Source organism: Alosa sapidissima, chromosome 10 (genome assembly GCF_018492685.1).
Source record: "Alosa sapidissima isolate fAloSap1 chromosome 10, fAloSap1.pri, whole genome shotgun sequence".
NCBI lineage: Eukaryota > Metazoa > Chordata > Actinopteri > Clupeiformes > Clupeidae > Alosa > Alosa sapidissima.
This window is the reverse complement of record NC_055966.1, coordinates 17,903,674-17,916,231: the sequence shown is the minus strand read 5'-3', so window position 1 is coordinate 17,916,231 and position 12,558 is coordinate 17,903,674. Positions and strand designations below refer to the sequence as shown.

Here is a 12,558-nt window from a genome sequence, read left to right as displayed (position 1 = left end):
GGTGCAAGCACTGCAAATAAACTCTTCACTTTTCCTATGTGTTCGGTGTAAAATGCAATGTAAGTAAAGGAAAGAAAAGACTGTTGTTTCAACATTCAAAGATGCAGATGTTATACAAAGAAAGAGTTTTTGAAGTTCAAAATAAAAGAAAAGGATGGACAAAGGCAGCTGTTTAAAGAAAGAAAGATTTGAATGTTATGGATATCCAAAGATCTTACAGATTGCAAAGTTCTTGTTATTGCCCAAATTGTGAGTAATGGCCAAAGTATCAAATATGATACAAACAAAAATTGTGTGTAATGGCCAAAGTATCAAATATGATACAAACAAAAAACACGAACAAATCCTGCGTCTTTCTGGTAGATTTTTTAGAGAGTTTTTCTAAAGCCATTTTATGGAGAAACTAGCTCAGTATCCTGAGGGAAAACTGTAGAGGCCAAAGGTGGGTGGATGTTGTCCAAAGCAGGCCAGCAGGTAATTTGAGCCCACTAACGTTATGCCTCCCACAGCTGTCTGGAAGGCAGGTACGGAGAATGTTGGAGACCACCCCCACAAACACACTTAAAGAGACACGGTGCTGTGCCTTTAAAATGAGGAGATACAGAAAAATCACAATCAATTTAGAGTCAAAAAAGAACTGTTGTTAGTTAGAATGAATAGAACATGGTAGTTGTTATGATTTCAAAAAGATGATAATTATTTAATTTGCTTGTGTTTAACTTCTTGCCATAATTGCTCTCTCTTGTTACAATTCCCATTCCTATCCTTGGGGTATGTTCCCGTTAAAACCATTTCTAGGTTATGTTTTACACAAGAACAGCTCAGCAGTTCCTACTAATGAGAAGGCTTGCAGCCTGCAGCTTATTTGCTTGCACTGATATTTACTGTTTTTTTGTTGTTGTTTATTTGTTGCTTATTTGCTAGGTTTGCCAAAGCCACTGTTATAGAATGATTATGTTAATAATCATATTACTAATAATCCATAAACATATTAACATGATTGATCTGTCACCTTTTCAACTACAGTACGTTCAACTACGACATTTTAACTTGAAGGGGACATAGCTAATGAAAGTTGTCTAGAGGACTCCACAATGCTTGCTGATAAATGGAACAAAGTGTGCAGCTTTGCACAGATGTATTTTTGGGCATGTAGTTTGGGTATAGCCAGAAAAAAAAAGTCACAATGCTGTGCACATAGTTGTGCACTTGGCTACACATTTCATTATACTGCCCTTATAATAACGTAATATGCTATACAATTCAAAATTCAGTACATATTACCACTTTGGAAATACATCCAACTAGAGTTTGGATTAAGAGCCCATCCAAACATGTAATTATTAATGTATAATATTGTATTTAATGATACCGTTATGTAAGATTGAGGGCTACTTTATGATCCCCAGTCATGGAAAGGGAAGCCAATGGGTGCATCTAAAATACATGTGTAACTGATTCATAATTATATTGGAATTGATATTGTTAGTCTGGTGTTTGTCAGTTGTTTGTCAGTACGGTGTTGTCAGAGCGCCAAAGACATTCATATCTGCAGTAGTTGACTACAGACATTCTCTCACATGTTCTATGTATACTTATACTAACTGTATACTACCGGTAATTGCTTGATGGTCTTTTGTACCCCCCGATTCAAGGCAGTGCTGCCACCGTCGACTTCAAGGCACCTAACCCTAATCCCTGCCTAACCCTAGTGCCTTCCAGGCTGCACTGCCTTGAAGTCAACGGTGGGGCCCCAAAAGACTATATATCACAACAAGTACAAGTAATGTACAACTTTAAACTTTACTCGACTACTTGAAATACATTATCATTCCATCAAATGGTCTAGAGAGTATTTCTTTGGTTAAGTCCTCTGTGTCCACAAGCACATGTTTTGGCAGTTGGCAGAGTTGTAATGAATTTGCTAATTGGTAATTAATTTATTGATGCATTTATTTATTTATTTATAGCAGTAAAACAATTTTGTGTGTATGATACATTAATCAATCAATTAATCAATTTGGGACATTTATGTGACAACAACGGCAATACTGTCAAATACGGTTAAGATTTTGCTGGGTCTCAGACCGAATAAAACAAATTCATGATAAATAGCTTGGGTGGCTATGGGTACTTTGCTATTTAAAAAAAATGTGAAGTAAGCAACCAGTTAAGTAATAAAATTATTAGCATAAAAAATGATAAGAAATGACAAAACCCGACAGTTATTCCTTTCAAGATGTGCCTCAATAGATGGCAAACAGTAACCAGGGAGCAAAGGGATGTGGGAGTTAAAGGAGCCAGAGGAGTACTCCAAGAGTCTAGTGTGAATCTTTCACAAGAATGCCACATTATGAAACCTTTTTTCATTTGACAGACACACACACATACACACACATACACACACACACACACACACACACACACACACAACATGTGGTGTAGTTCCTGGGAATGAAATTGATCTGACTGTTAGTGTGTTGCTGGGAAATCATCGGGTTTGGATTGATTAGCTCTCAGGCTTATTGGATTCAGAAACGTTCCTGGGGTGAAATGTGTCTTTGAATTCCAATGCATAACCTTCCCCTGGGTGCCCAGCAACATTATTATATATGAGCATATCATGCACGAACCAATGATCGTCTGAATGGGAGCCAGGGTGCCAGGCATATATCCCAAACACAGTCACCGAAACAATATGTTTTTCGACTTCAATCAGCAGAGCAAATGAGGTATTACAGAAATATTGATTTCAGTGGTCTCTCTGTCTCTAAATACCTCTGATCCAACCTAGCTCGGCAATTTACGGTCCCTCCCTCACTGGAGCCAGGCTCAACATATTGACTAAACTAATTATGTTGCTCAGGTGAAAATCTCACTAATGCCTTTTTATAGCATTCGACTTTCATTTCCTGTCACATTGTTAAATTTATGGTGCATGCTAGTTGACGATGAATGTCGCCACCACAGGCTTCACCCTTCCTACTCACAGATGCCTGTGGAGGGGAAAACATAATGCAGAGGTGCTGTTTCATGAGGTTAATGTGGACTGAATTCTTACGAAATGCAAATAAAGGGGGTGTAATTATTGGAGTTCATATATAGGGCCATGCTCCTAACTGCAACAACATTACATAGAGCAATACCAATAGGAACACATCAGCAATTTCAGAGACTGAGGTGGGAGGGAAGAAGGTGGATATTCACTGCTATGACAGCAGATGCCCCTGTTATGCCTATTCAGGACAATCAATCTGAGATTGTTAGGTGATGTCTGAGTGCATGATTTGTGCGCAGCTGTTTTGGTCTGCTATTTCTTTTGGTCTGCGAGTCCTTCAGTTTGGAAGTAAAGTAAATTACCGGACAAAATGATCCTGTCCAGCGAAAATATAACAGTTCCCCCAACCTATACTCAGTGGAATCAGCTGGAGACTCAATGCTGACTGACAGAAATTCAATTTGTGGCATTTTTGTTCTTCTGTTGGCATGTTTATCTTTTTACACATATGCACACACACACACACACACACACACACACACACACACACACATGCGCGCACACGCACACACACACACACACACATGCGCGCACACGCACACACACGCAGACTGTCCTCTTTGCATCCACCCCTCACCACAAGCTCCCTTTGAAGAGACCATGATGATCTCAGCTAATGAGATAAGAGACTCAGTAACCACGGAGACAAATGCAGGCTTTTGTGTCTGGTTGGAAAGTAACATGGTGAGATTATGCTTCCAAGCAGCAGGTGAGAAATATGGAGCTATTATTGTGTGTGTTATGGACTGGTTCCTCGCTCCTCCACCCACCCACACACACACACACACACTTGCTGCAAATGCAAATTCAGCCTCAAAATTCGGCAATTGATTTATAGCACAGGGGTCCATGCTGAGCCTCACAGCAACTTTTTCTTTACTGAGGGATACAAGAGGCCGCCATTGGACTCTCCCCACCTGCGAGAGAATTTTTCTTTTTCGGACGTTCAGCGAGAGCAAGAACAAGTGAATCCTGACCTTTCACAGTCTCCTTTATGAACACACAGCAGCACGGAGATGAATGGGAACTTTAGCAACTTGTGTGAGTACTGTGCTGTGCTGTTCATTTATCATTATGGGAGAGAGAGAGAGAGAGAGAGAGAGAGAGAGAGAGAGATATCTTTGTTCTGTTCACTTTTTGCAGGACCAAAGGCTATATCTGTAATGTAATTTCATTTGCACTGTAGAATGGTTGCGTTTACTTCCAGCAGGGTCCAAAAAGCTGGGATTTTTTAACATTTTTTTTTTTGTGTCTGGCGAACGCATTGAAATGAGACTCCGACTTCCAAGCGGCGTTCCAGAGTTCATCGGATCGTTGCTCGCCTCACATGTGCCCATCCGTCACAAGCCAGATGAGAAGCGAAGGGGAACTTGAGGGAGGGGATGATAAAACACGGGCAGCCGCCAACGAGCACGTTTGACATTATTAGATCTCATCACATGGACGATGAGTAATTCATCTGCCCTAATGCGCTGCAGCTGCACTCTAATGAGCCCAAGCCTGAGGAAGGAGAGAGAGAGAGAGAGAGAGAGAGAGAGAGAGAGAGAGAGAGAGAGAAAGTTGAGACCTGAAGTCTGACCCTTCAGAAAAGAGGGAGACAGAGGGAGGCAGAGAGAGATCAAGAGAGGAGCCCAACCATCACCTGTCTGGGTGTCGCCCTGGCTCACTGAAGCTCCATGCAGTCCAGCCTGGCCTGTAGTCCTCTCTGATACAGCCTGGTCTCTGAACCACAGACCTCCAACCCACACATGACATGACATGGCACTTCCCATGACCCTACAGTACATCATACAACTGGGCATAACCATGCGTTAAACATGTTATAAACAGGCCAAGACAGTTGGCTTGTCTTAAACTGTCAAGACAGCCAGTGTACACTAATATTAGAGTGTTCAGTGACCATTATAGTTAATTGCCATGGCCTGCAATAAAACCCTGTGGCTGTCAAGATGCTATGAGCTGTCACAGGAATTAAGGATGATGGCCACATAACTCCTTCCCGTCAATGAATATCAATATATTCTATAAAGACAAGTTTTGGCATCTGTCATTATGTTTTCATGACAAGGCTATGTCACAGGTTATATTTTATATTATATAAAAGGCTTCAAGAAGAGAGTTATCCAAAAGGCCACACTGCACTTGGCAAGTTCAGTACTTCAGTAGCAGCGCAGAATCACAGTAGGATGTTGACCAGACTGGATAGTCTTCCCATTCCAAATCATTAGAGTAAGTGCGCTAAGAGTGTGCCTGTGCTTCACCCCAGTGCTTTGCTGCGTTTTGCTGTGTACACGATAATGGAATGATTCCGCCCAGAGCCTCAGCTTCATCCTGCTGGTTCTGCAGCGAGAACAGCTAAGTATACTTGACTATTTTTGTTATAAACCAAGAAGAATAATTATATGCAGTGGATACAGAAAAAATGTTTTTTTTTTTTTTTGTGCCTTTTCCCAATGGAACAGTGCATGGTGGAAACATGAGGCTGATTCTTCTTCTTTTTTTTCTCTCTCTCTCTCAGTCTGAGTTTTTTGAGAAATGGTAATGCAGAAGCTGCATACTTTATTTAATGCGCCCCAATCTTTAAAAGCCAAGTTTTTTAGCGCCAGCCTCATTGTTATGCTCAGAGGAATGGATCTGGGACCCGGCAACTCTGAGTGATCATGAATGAAAAAAGGGAGGGATGTGTGGATGTGCATATGTGTATGATCTGTGTATGTGTGTGTATGAGAGAAAGAGAGAGAGAGAGAGATAGGGAAAGAGAGAAGAGTGTGTGAGAGATAGAAAACAAAAGAGCGTGGAGAGAAGGGGAAACAGAAAGAGGGAGAAGGAGAGAGAAAGAGACAGAGACAGAGAGAGGAAAAGAGAGAAGAGTGTGTGTGAGAGAGAGAGATGAAGAAAAAAATGTCAGAGAAGTGAAGAAAAGGGGAAACGGAAAGAGAGAGAGAGAGAGAAAGAGAGAGAGTGAGATGGTGTGGGTGTTACAAACGGCAGTGGTGGCGGAGGAGCCGTTCTCGATACACTGCCCTCCAAGACGCCTCTCATCCGACACAGAGCCTGGCTCAAGCACACAGGGCTCCCTCAGAAGAACCCTAATAAGGAGACGCCTTATAAATTATTGATTCAAGTGGGGTCCCCCACCGCCCACCCTCACCCTGCAAGCTCCATCACCCAGTACTCCCATCACCCTTCCTCCACTACACACTCTTCACACACACAAACGCGCACGCACACACACACTCACGTTAAATCCACACACTTTGCTCTCTTCCTTGGCTTGCCAGCGAGCACAGTGCTTAGGGCGGGCGAGCGAGGGATGCTTCGGAATGAGAAACCAATTAGGGACTGTGAGGTCTCGATACACTCTCCTCTCCTACTCTATCTCTCACTCCCTCTCCCCCACTCTCTCCCTCTATCACTCCCACTCTCTCTCCCTCACTCCCTCCCCCTGTTCACCCCTCTTGATCCGTTAACTCCTCTGTGCAGTGGGAAGTTAAAGAGGAAGCCTCTCCTGTGTCTCACAGGGCTTTCCACGCCACGCCACACACACACACACACACACACACACACACACACACACACACACACACAGCGTCTGTGGTCTAGCTCACCTGGGAGTCACACACAATTTGGCATGCAGCGGAGTTGTGTGGAGGAAACACAGCATTGTGATTTCATGATAAGCACGACGGCAGACACGCTAACCGCCCACCCAAAGCAAAACAAAATCAGGATGGATCAGGATCAGGAATGAAATGCACTCGATGTGTGATTAGTTATCGTGCAGGCCGCACTAGGCACTGCAATGGTGTCGCTATAGGCTCTAAAACAATCATCTGTATTGCTCACCAAATCAACATTTTGATTATGATTGCAGGATAATGTTGATGATACAATAAACAGGCTCTTGGCTAATTTAGGCAGTGACTGATTGCTTTGAATTAGCCACTCAGGGATTGGGTACGGGGAGCTCATTGGTGCATGTGTTTCTTTCTCAACCTCAGCTATGGTGCAGCATGATATACCTGTCAAGGACACCATGTGGGTTATGTCTAATAAGGCATGTATAAGTCAGCACCTGTGCAGAGCTGACAAATATCGACGACTGGAGTCCCTATGATGATGGCAGCACCTCGACGGCCCTCGCACACACGTGTTCTTTTATTCATTCCTTCAGCAACACGCTCTCTCCTACATAAGAAAAGCATTTTCTAGGTTTCCTGAGGTGCAGCGTTCTCAGCCAGCTATCATTCAAATCAGACCTCAATGTGATTTTTTTAAGAGCTTTATTCCGTTTAATATACTATTTGCTACAAGTGCAGTATTTGCTTGCAAAACAAATTGTCTGCCTAATACCATATGGTTATCATTTTAATTGTGATAGCCTTATAATTATTGACATACTGTATAGGCTACTCGTTTGCTTCTTTTGTTGATAGATGTTTGATGAATAGCCTACTGTAGTAGTTGATTGGAAATGGAGGGCATTTTCAACGAATTCGGTTATAAAGACAATATAAAACCATATATAGTCATATATATGCATTTTTGCAGTGGGAAACGCTTTCTTAATGACGTTGCATGCCGAGACAAGGACACGTGGGTGCATACGTAAATTTGCATTCAGTTGGTCTACCAGGCCTATTCTCGCTATTTTACAGAAATAGCCATGTTTCCCCATTCAAAAAAGGAAAACTTAGAGTAAAGTAAAGTAAAACTTTACTTCACTGTTAGTCTATATCAAAAGCGGTTATTTGTGTGAATGACTATTTTCTTTTTTATTCCAACCGTGAGTTCTTTGGAGGAGAAACGAGAATGCGCATGTATCCTGAATTACTTACACCTGGCTTGTCCTAGTCGCTCCTACTCATCCTGGATTGGCGTTAGTGAAACATGTTGAGCTAGGATGACCAGACAAAGCTAGGTCAAGCCTTGCTTTATCACTTATCTTGGATTTTACTTATCTTGGATTTCTTAATTCTACCTTTGTGAAATACCCCTGAGCCACCTGGGAGAGTTAGACGGCGAGCAGAGTCTCAGCACAGGTCAGATGCCCTGACTGGGACTTAAGCAAAGTATTCTCAAAAGACACAAACAAAATCAAGAGTCAAACACAACAATACATCAACTCAAACACAGACTGATACATTTGGCTACCGCATCTACTTAAAGTTAACTCCGAGCAAACACAAAACATCCAACGTTACTGTAACAGAGACTATTGTTGTGAACTTGCTCTATTACTTGACATCACTACATCATCAACCAATAACTAAAGTCACACATCAACAGCACACACATAGTACAACAACGCAGCTAACAAACCACTGCACTAGAGGCGATTGCTCTAAGACTACAGGGGAAGCTCAGCCTCCTCTAAAATATCACGGAAAATCACATATCAAATAACACTATTACATTAGCTTCTAGCCTACTATTCCAACTAGAACATGCTGAAAACATGTTCATTTTCATGGCTAGTTTGTTCAGCAATAAGGTTTTGCCGGTCATTTACCGTGATTTCGCACCCGTAATACATTGCTGTGACGACACGATCCATCAAAAAAACATGCAAAAAACCCATAGACGCTCGGCTTCACTGGACTTTCAATGGCACAACAGAGTGGGCTGATCTCAGTGCAGAAAAGCTACACGTTTATTGGACAAGCGCCACAAAATCGTCATTTCCACGGGCGTCTCTGGGAGTGAATGGGACAGTGGGATGGCCCGGACGTCTAGCTTCTGTATGATGATTTGAGGAACCGTCATAGAGGCTGGACTCTTTTTGATTGACAGCATATGTCGCGATCTGACAGGAAGTGGTTCAAGTTCAAGGGATGCGTTAACGTTAGTGTTGGCAGGTGAAGTCAAGAGGCAAGGCAAGTTGCAGCTAAAATTCTCATAATTTGGGAGCAATACAGTCGGTTTCTATTTGTCTTTGTAAATAGCATAATGTAAACTAGAAATGTAATGCCAGAGGAATTACAATAGTGGATAGAAAGCTGCTGGCTTAATGTTGGTGGGGAGATTCCTGAAAAAAAAACATTGAATCACTTAATCTTTGAGTTCATACAAACCCTCGTACCAAAAAACCTTGTGTGTCAAGGCGTTCTTGAGATATAACACTCAAGTTGTTTTTGACCTTGACATTTGACCTTTGACCTCCAACATCAATTCACTTTATCTTTGAGTCCATATAAACACTCATACCAAATTTCAGGCATGTATGTCAAGGCATTCTTGAGATATCACGCTCAGAGTATTCATGGCCTTGACCTTTGACCTCCAACATCAACTCACTTCATCTTTGAGTCCATACAAACACTTGTACCAAATTTTAAGCATATGCGTCAAGCCGTTTTGGGGATATAATGCGCAAAGCATGAGATATGGCTGTGACTTTTATTTTGACACACGGGAAACACTTAAACAGGATGTGTAGTTTTGGGGAGCACCACATTGTATGCATTAGAAGCTGAGACAGTTGGATTCACAGGTGACACCTGTGCCAGTGTTCTGATTAGCCCGGGAACTACTCTGGGAGCTTAACGAGCGCAGCTGCCTTTAGGCCATTATGACATCACAGCCATTCAAGTCTATGGGGGAAAAAATAGCTTTTTAACATTTTTAATCCCCTATTTCTCAAAAAGTATAATTTTTAAAAAAAATCTGAAATAACAACTCTCTTGCCCCACTCCAGACCTTCAGAACGGTTGTTTCAACATGTCTGTACGTTAAGCGGTTAGAGTCGCATTCATTCTTGAAAAGGTAAAAAGAAAAGGTTATAAGAAGAAGAAGAAGAAGAAGCCAGGAGATTTCAAGATAGTGGATTTCATCCACTATAATAAAACCGTAATGTGGAGTTACAAAGTTTGTGACTTGCCTTTGTTTCAGTTGTGTATTTAGGTTAAGTTAGGTAGCGCGCTATAACGGTGTAGGCTACATGTACATTATGCCATGTCTGCCATGCCAGCTCTATAGCATACTGTTTGGCCTATTCTGGGTTTTAGGGTAATTTTTGCCCTCAAAGAACAATATAGCACCTTAATTATATTAATTTAATAATTGACAATTTTTATCAGAGCTTCCCCTGTTCCAAAGAGCAGCAATCACCACTGCACTGCACACCATCCACCTTACCCACAGAACACAAAGGAGACCATTGTTGGTCCAGGGGCCATTGTTGGCACCATTATAAAGGGCTGTCTTCCCTAATGGCCTAGGCACTTCCTGTTTGAGTGTAGGCCTACTGGCTCTCCCACAGCACTGGTCCCATTACTACACCTCATGCCCACATCGGTCCATCCTGTTACGTAAGGGATAATGTATAGAATGCCGGTCATTACTGGGAAAATAAGTCCCGACAGGGCGAACCGGACCCCAACGCGCAGCGGAGGGGTCTTGTTCCGCCCTGAAGGGACTTATATGTAGGCTAAAGTCATATCGTGGAGTTCATTATTTCGTTTTGGCAAGTAGCTCTATAATAAGCGGGATAATGTATAGAACGCCGGTCATTATGGGAAAATAAGTCCCTTCAGGGCAAAACAAGACAAAAATAATTCAGTGGAAATGCATGGATTCCAGTTTCTTCCAGTAGCAGCAACTGGAATCCATGCATTTCCACTGAATTATTTATGGAATCTGATCCCTTATCATACCTGTTCATTCTTACTCGTCGCTCGACTTATCGTGATCAAATTCAAGATGGCTGCAAACGCTAAACTTCGTGAAGATACTGTCTGTATAAATCGTCTTGTAAGTAAACTACCAGTGCTTTTTCAAAGTTCTCAATGTCTCGTTTTAAATGTCAGGGCCCTCGGAAGTCTACCAATGAAGTGTGGAGATACATTGAGCCTCGTAAATGGTGTAAAACAGTGATTTATTTGCATGGCTAGCCCGATGCCGAAGCACCACCATTGAAAAAGCTGTTGGTAGCATCGGCTAACTAGCGCCAGATTTTGGAGTGCAGGGGACAAGCCGAGATGGGGTATGAGACATACGTTCACACTCGGTATCATGTTTCAAAACACTTTAGGTCAATATCACACCGGAATTCTCCTTTAACAATCTGAAATGGCTGGAAAAGGCGGGAGTCAGTAAAAGCTGTTTCAAATGGAAGGTACAGAAGTCGTTTCTTTGAATTGAATTTGGAATAGTGACATTTTTGCTACAGTTTGACTTTTGGGTTACATTTTTACAATTTCATGAAGTAGTCAATAGTTCAAAATGTATCTCTGTAGCTTTGATAAACTAGATACTCTCCAACAATGCTCATCTCCATCACCATCTCATTCTTGTTTCTCTCAGTCTCCTAATCTTGTCCTGTTCTGTTCCCTTCCCAAAAGCTTTGATTAATGCTGTCTTTTAATTTCACTCTAAAAGCTGGAATAGGACTGTAAACTGGCGAGGTCACATCAAATTTGCTTTAGAAATTACACCATGTCATGCAACGAGACAACCTGAGCTTTCCAATGGTTCTAGCTGCAAATTGTTGTGACAAACAGTGAGAAAATTATATTTCAATGTACATCTCATGTAATCATACATTCTGCAGGCAGCTCTGCATCTACAACTATCTACCCATTCCTCTTTGATACGATAGCAAGTGAACTCCTCTTACCGATTTACCATCATGCATCGCGTCTGGCCTCTGAAAAAAACTTTTAAGGCTAGTCTGCCTGGGCCTGGTCATGTTTCAACCGTCTCACTCATTCGTTCATTGTTTTGAAATACAGCATATGCGTGTTATCTAATGACTTTCAAATGGTAGAGCCTGTTCCTTTCAAACATAGCCAAAGGACATATTCTTGCTTTAGTATAGGCCTACATTTTAGGTTTATTCTCAAATTCAGATTGTGTTAGGGGGACTGGATTATTAGCCAATTTCAATCGGACAATTTGACCAGAGATTTTGTCGGACTTTTCATTTTTTTCCGGCCAATGTCCAGCAATTACTGGACAACGGCAACCCTGCCTGGTGTCACACATGCAAGGAAGCCAAACCCCATTCTGCTCAGCAGGTCTGGGAATGATAGGGTTAAACCAGGGGTGGGCAAACTGCGGCCCGCGGGCCGAATCCGGCCCGCCAAGCACTTTCATCCGGCCCGCCGAGCATTTCATTTGGTTATCAGGCTGCTCGCTATTTTTTTCCCTGCGATAGTTGGTTAGCTTTACTGCAAACTGCTTTTCACTCTCCTTAGAGAACGTTTACAATGTCAATGTCAAAACATCATGTTAAATAGAGATAACATCATGTTAAACTAAGTTAACTCTTAGTTATCTCCTTTGCAGCAGATCTAACGTGAATAGGGTTGCCACCTGTGTCTGACAAAAATCCTGGACATTTTGACCATCCAATCGACCTTCATTCTAAGCGACAATTGTATAGCTAAAATTAGTAAGAATGACAATTTCTAGTTATTTGTTTAGTTAATTGCTTTATTTAATAGCAGACCTTTATTATTTTGTTATATTTTCAACAGTTTTTAGTTGTGGACACCTGG

General features: G+C 41.9%; 1 long non-coding RNA gene across 1 annotated transcript in view; it reads right to left on the bottom strand.

The window, feature by feature from the left end:
- Positions 1-478: 478 nt before the first annotated feature.
- LOC121720818 overlaps positions 479-12,558 on the bottom strand; it is a 29,569-nt gene continuing 17,489 nt past the window's right edge. Inside the window, exon 4 of the long non-coding RNA XR_006034636.1 lies at positions 479-583. This is a non-coding gene — a long non-coding RNA (uncharacterized LOC121720818). The remainder of the gene's footprint in view (positions 584-12,558) is intronic.